A 7118-nucleotide genomic window follows, 5' to 3' on the forward strand; every position below is an offset into this window, starting at 1 on the left:
AAAATTCTCAGCTACAAAACACTACTTTTTCAACTTAGTCACCACCGTTAGCCGATTCCTGAAGATTTGCTGATTAGAACTCTTCATTTTGTGGTGTGACAGCTATGCATGGCCATCTGGAACAAGACTTGTATTTCATGTTTCTGTCACCACTGCTGAAACGCACCACCCACTGCCTCATTGTGCTCATATTCACTGTTTGGTGTCCATCATTGTTCAGTAAGAATAAACGAATGCCAATGGGTGCAATTTTTGCAGCATGGAGGAATTCATTTTCACACCTTCACTTCTTACATGATTCCATGTCAGATGATGTTAGACTGCCCCTCTGCTGCCCTTTGTGGCACAGTGATAAAACTTAATGGAATATCTCTGGGAAGGTTCAGCCTTTACTGCCATACCACCAACCTCCACCTCTGACATTATGGGCCAACATAATAAAATACTTTTGGAGCAGCTCTTGTATTATTTTATTACTTTATTCTGGGCAATTTAATTTCAAGTGAGATGTATTGGTTTGTTAGAGGTCACATGAGATCAAAACCAAAGACTGAATAATTTGCATACTGTTGAAAAACTTTCCAAATTTGGAAACTCTGGAAACTCTTCAACTCTGAAGTAGTTGTCTGATATGTTTAGAAATGGACTGAAATGTTAGCTCCACAGGGACCAAAATACACTGCATATATTTCATACTGGATTTATGGCTTTTTTGTTTCTCAGTGGCTTGCACAGTGATCTCTGAAGATCAGTGTATACCTGCACTGTAGAATTGAAGACACAGAGCGCTTGTGTCACTGTGTCTGCAAAGGAGTGGAAGCCCCAGACTCCCTCATGCTCACAGCAGGCTCAGCTGTGAACTCAGGCAAGGTCAGTCAGCATTTATCCAGGTGGATCTCGAAAACCTCCAAGGACAGTGACTTCACAGCATCTCTTGGTAAACTGACCCACTGTCTGACTGCCTGTGGGATGAGAAAAAGATTGCGTAACCTCAGTCTGAACCCTTCATTCCAGCTGTTGCCCAGTGAACTCCTGCCATACTCCACAGACAAGAGCCTAGCTCTGTCAACTTGTCTCTGTCACAGGCTTAACTAGCACCAGTTCTTAAATACATCAACCTTAGCAACTGCTCATGCACTTGAGTTCCTTAGTGGAATGGGAAACACAGAGTAAGAAAAATCATGGTTTGAGATAAAGACACAGAGATGGTGTACCAGTTACTGTCACAAGGAAAACAGACTAGACATGGGTAAATTTAATTTAATTTACTGCAAATTAAAATAGATTCAGGTAGAAATAAGTAAAGAGAAACATTAAAACAACACATTTACTTCTTCCTCTCCCAGCCTTAATTTCATTCCTTCAGTCTTGACTGTTTTACGCTCCCCAAGTGGAACAGGATGGAAAAAGTTATGGTCAGTACACTATGATTTCTATCTGCTGCTCCTTCTCTCATCCTTTTTCTGCTGCACCTGTATGGAGTCTAATATCCACATGCTGCAGTGTGGATATCTGCTCTGCCATGATCTTCTCCAGAGAATGCAGGGGATACCTGCTCTGGTACCTAGAGAACCTTGTACTCCTCTATCCTCTGTAATTTTTGTGTTCACCTTGCTGTTCCTCTTCCTTTTTGTTCCTCCCTTCTCTCTACATCCAGATTTTTATTTTTATTTTTCTAATTTTTTGCCCTTTCTTACAGAGGTTTGCTCAAATGCACCACAAGCCTTGTTAATGTGTGCAATTATATTCTGTGGTAGGTCCACTGGAGTTGCTGTGTCCAGCACAGGACAGCCTCTATCTTCTTCCTGTGGATGCCACCTCCCACAGACACTTTCCCACAGACACTGATATAAATGTCAAATGATCTAATTGATGCATTCTCACCTAGCTATTTTCAGAACTCCTGAATTTGAAGAATATTGCACATTTGTGACTTGTACACAAGGCTGCACCAAAAGACTGAGTCTTAAAAAATCAGACTTAACTCCAATTTAAGTGACTAAAGTTCAATATCAATACTGGGTTTCATGGTCTTCAGAAGCCTTTCTATTAACATTACTAACTGCTGGCTCAGCCTCTTAAAAGATATCTGAAATTTAAGCACAATAAACAGCAAGTTAAAAATAGCTAGTGTCATTTTCTAAAATTTGGGATCACTTTCATTCTCTTTTATTCATAGATAAAAGAACACATTTATTAAGTGAAGGTGGAAAGAAAATGCTAGCAGCACATCTCATTAAGTAAAAGGGAAGCAAAATGAAATGTCAGTCAGAATGAAAATATATCCTCCAATTTCAATGTAATATAACAGTACCATATGCAAATAAAGTAATGAATAAATCTATCTTAACTGAGTGTTTCTCTTAATATCTTCACATGTTAATTCCCATAAGTGTCTTTCTATAACATAACCATGATAATGTGTTTTCACAGAAGGAAAAGAATATTGTTTTTCTAGCTTTTATGAAAAATAACTGATTTTGTTTGGATGTGTGAGTTTAGAAGCAAAACGAAATTTAATAGTGTTTATTCTGTCAGTAAGCTGAATAGAAAACTTATCTAATATTCCAGGTTAGTTCAGAAAAAGATGTAGCCAATATCTGAGAAGAGTATGAGTACAGCTTTTCAAGGTAAGGAATGAGAGAAGACTTGGATTTTTTTTGCTGTAGGTGGATATAAATAGTTTTCTGTTGGATTGTCACATGTCTGAAGAGTCTCCACTGACTCTCACAAAGTTACTTTGAATTAAGATCACTGTCACTGAAAATAGAAGCTGATACTTTTGATTTAAATTAGAAGAAAAGCCCTTCTGATTCTGGGAACTTGCAGATACTTACATAATTATTTCTTAATATAGAAAGCATGCAATATAATCAACTAGTATCTGGAAAATCAGAGATCTTGAGGGTAAATAAGTTTATTGACCAGTACTACAGCTTTTTCGTCAGCAAAACTCAAAACTCCTTCAGATCATACCTACAAACTTTTAGCAGCATAACTCCACTAAAAGGAAGATTCTCATTATGAAACAAATCAGTCAGTGATTCCAGTGGAGCTGATGCCATAAATGACCTAACATTAGATCTGGCTATGGACAGGACTCTTTGAAGGTGCAGGGGATTTGGAGCACTGCATGACTCCAGTTGTTATCATATGTAATGAGGAGTCAAGTTTAAATATACCCTTGATAATCATTGATAAGGTGATCTTATCAATGGGCTGGAGCACTTCTCCTATGAGGAAAGGTTGAGGGAACTGGGCTTGTTTAGCATGGAGAAGAGAAGGCTCATTGTGGACTTCCAGTACTTGAAGGGAGCATATAAACAGGAGGGGGAATGGCTGTTTACGAGGGTGGATAGTGATAGGACAAGGGGGAATGGTTTCAAACTGAGACAGGGGAGGTTTAGGTTAGATAGCAGGAGGAAGTTTTTCCACACAGAGGGTGGTAACACACTGGAACAGGTTGCCCAAGGAGGTTGTGGATGCCCCATCCCTGGAGGCATTCAAGGCCAGGCTGGATGTGGCTCTGGGCAGCCTGGTCTGGTGGTTGGCGACCCTGCACATAGCAGGAGGGTTGAAACTAGATGATCATTGTGGTCCTTTTCAACCTGGGCCATTCTATGATTCTGTGATACCAAATGCCTGTTTAGAAAGCATCAGGGACAACTAGAGCAAACTATGTCTATCTGGGTTTGCTCCCACAGCATAAAACCTAAAAACTTTCTTTACTCTAAATAAAGCCAAATATGAATTCAAGGGCCTAGTAAGTAAAAATGCAATTATGCTATTCCTTCTAGTTAGTGCACAACCTCAGGTCTACTTTATGTAAGAAATACACATAGAAAAACATGGATGAGAAGGCAAGAAAAAATAAACAAGAACAACAAAAACAAAATGAGGATATTTTCCTAACCACACCTGACTTCCTTCAGTCTGTTCTTCAGATTTACAGCTAGATTTATACCAAGACTACTTTTTCTATTCCCACCCTAGTTAGTGGTTGTCCAGTAGCATTAACAGTAAGTACACACGTTTCCTCAACTAAATCTGTAGGGTCAGGGTTTATTTTAAATAATGCACACAGACATACAATGAAGAGTGTTTTACTGGTCCAATGGCAGTTTAGATAAAATTTCTTATATAAGCAAAACTTGAGAAATATTTTGCATTTAGTAATCCCTCTCTGTCTGCACCATTTTTAAAGTTTTGCTTTATTGAACAGGGCTCTAACAATTACTATTCCCCAAGACGTGTTCTATCCTCTTCCCAACTCCTACATTACAGGAAGCTTTTCCACTCAAAATTAAATGAAAACTTTTGTTAATCTTTCTACTTCTGTATAATTTAGCTTTCATTTGTTTTCAAAGGTCCTATTTTACTTCTAACTCAGAGAGGACTGCTTTGCTCTCATGGGAATATAGGAGTTTTATGTTCAAATATTCTACCACAGCAATAAAAAGAAATAAACATTACTCTATGCCATGTTCCAGTTGAATTTCAGCCATTTGTTCAGCAGTTGTTTTGCCTACTAATATTGCATATCTTACTCTTTAATCATCATAGAAGCCTGATGAATAGGGTAAGTTAGTAAAACTTACAGAAACCCCTCAGGGAAATGTATGTATTAATATTTGGGGCATTCATAACTTAAATGTGTCCAAGATGAAGAGATGAATACTAAGTTTGCACTTTAAAGAAGCAAAGCCTTAATGAGAACTGAAATAATTTTTTGTGAGCCTTTTAAAACTCCATCTCAGATGATTTTATGAAATAATTAATTTGAATATAAGATTACAGTTCTTTCTTAATCTTCTCTCCTTACTTGACAAGAAAGAGTTCAAAAGCAAGTTATGAGCCATTGGGAAGTACTCCAGCAAACAAGGAATTACATTCCTAAAAGAATGCAGGAAAAAGTATGCACGATTTCTTACATAAAGTACTGCAATAATACAGCTATATATTCAACTTTTTGAGATATAAAGACAGCTGGCAATTCCCCTCCCCTTGCTGTTGTCACCATAGATCTACCATGATGCAGTCAAACTAAAAGCTGCTTTTTACCCACAACTAATCAACACCCTGGCTGACACACGGCATGTTCTTCAGGTCACGGTAGTATAGTTCATGTATTGACATAAAAGCACCATTTTGGCCATCTATCCTCTATGGCTTTAAAACCAGAAGCAGGCTTCACTTTCAAAATAGTATGCAAAACTAGCATAAATCAAAGCTAGAAAAGAAGGTGAAAATTTAATAATTATCTACTGAACTTTTGTTACTGATGATAAGCTATATGATTTAAAGATGCATAACTGTGTAGCAAAATTCAGCTAGACTTGTATAGGATTGGTACCTGACATTCTCTGAGCCCTCCAATGTGTCCAACTAGTTGAGGAAAAAAAAGGGGGAAAACTTCACTCACGTATTTGAGGTATCTCCAAAATTGGGTAAAACAGCTCATATTTGAGATGTGTTGCATCTCCTATTCTAAGTTGGTTTACAAAGAAGAGTCATACTGAAAGTCCAGTTTCAAATTTTATGAGTTACAATGTTATCCAAGTGAACCAAGCAGATCAGAAATGCTCTAGACAAAGGAATGTTCAAAAATCATTTCCATGCAAAAAGATCCTCACTCAACAGGATAACACTTGCGCTGCAGTGTTAGTAAGCAATTTCAGTGTAATAACCTTCTTTGCCCTATCCTCCTTCTTGTTTTCCCATACAGTCGCACAGAAGTTGCCCTTAATGGTAGAGAAACTAGTACTCTTGTTTAATTTCTCATTGGAGAATTTGAAGCATGGGAAATAAGTAAAATAAATGAAATTTTTATATATACATAAAATGTGCATTACATGTGAATCCCTACATGAGATAAACTTAGGTGAACCCCAGACATGGCCTTCAATGTGGAAGCACATAAGTATTTGCATGCATGAAGTACAAACACCATATAATTCCTACCTCCTCAGTCATGCATTGGGAAGGATGTGGCCTGCAGAATATCTCATATGTTAAAAAGAGAGCTAAAACATTGTTTGAAAACATCTCTCAACTTTTCCTAAATGGAACCACAGAGTTTTCTTTGGTTAAATCTGCTAAAATATACATTCTCTTACTCTGCCCTTCAAAAGCTTTTTTATAACTACACAAATAACCAAAATTCCATGTGTCCAGATAATTAAACAAATTCCATCAATATTTAGATTTGTTTTTCGAAGGAGAAAGATCTTTGCGAGCACTATGTCAGTTCAGTTGTTTTCCTAACTGGCACCCAAAAACTTTAACACTCAAAAAGTTGATCCTTTCCAAATTCATGCAACATTTTCAAATTAGATTGCCCTCCATGCTTTTTTTCCTGAAATAATAGGACATCTAATAGGGCAATAATTTAGATTTGTTTTCCAGACGATCTTCTATCCAGAAGATCTTATTTCCAGAAGATCTGTCCTATTTTTCAATAGGACAACTACATTGTTGGTGGAGGTTTTCTTCTTTCCATTTTTTTTCCCCTTTAAGTCTTTGAGCTTAAACCACAGCTTGTACTGCAAATTGTGGTAAGTGTATCTGTACCAGAGAACATAAAGCATCTGAACTGGTTTACCAAGGTCACATTCAGCATCTTTAAATGATGCTGAATGATCATTTAATACATTATTTATCAAGTTTTAAGGGAAAGCTGCTTTTGCTTGAAAACACACAAAATATTTGTTTCTTTTCAAACACTTCTCATGCTGAAGAAGCATTCAATTTTGTGATACGCATCCAATATGCTCAAACCTATTCCCCCTCAGGTTTGTATACACAGCTCAAGTCACATACACCAATTCCCTCTGCATTTGATGTCAATTTGGGCATAATATACCCAATTCAATCAGACCAATCTATGCAGACCATTTTTTCATCAAAGCAAGATGAAGTGCTTCCAGGTACCACAGTATTTAATGCAACTTACATAGGGTTTTGTTTTTATTAAAGCTGTTCTACAAATGTTATGTCTGCCTCATAGAAAATAAGAAGGAGGAAATAGTTTTGTTTTTTATTAAACAGCACTTGTGTTTGGAATATGAATAGCTGTTTAGAGGGATGCTGCTTTTAACCCACATAACAATAGCAACAAA

General features: G+C 37.1%; 1 protein-coding gene across 1 annotated transcript in view; it reads right to left on the bottom strand.

Annotated features, from left to right (window-relative positions):
* Nucleotides 1–7118, bottom strand: part of TMCO3 (transmembrane and coiled-coil domains 3) — a 33417-nt gene that overhangs the window by 8927 nt on the left and 17372 nt on the right. The window lies entirely within an intron of this gene.

This window comes from Meleagris gallopavo, chromosome 1 (genome assembly GCF_000146605.3).
Source record: "Meleagris gallopavo isolate NT-WF06-2002-E0010 breed Aviagen turkey brand Nicholas breeding stock chromosome 1, Turkey_5.1, whole genome shotgun sequence".
Lineage (NCBI taxonomy): Eukaryota > Metazoa > Chordata > Aves > Galliformes > Phasianidae > Meleagris > Meleagris gallopavo.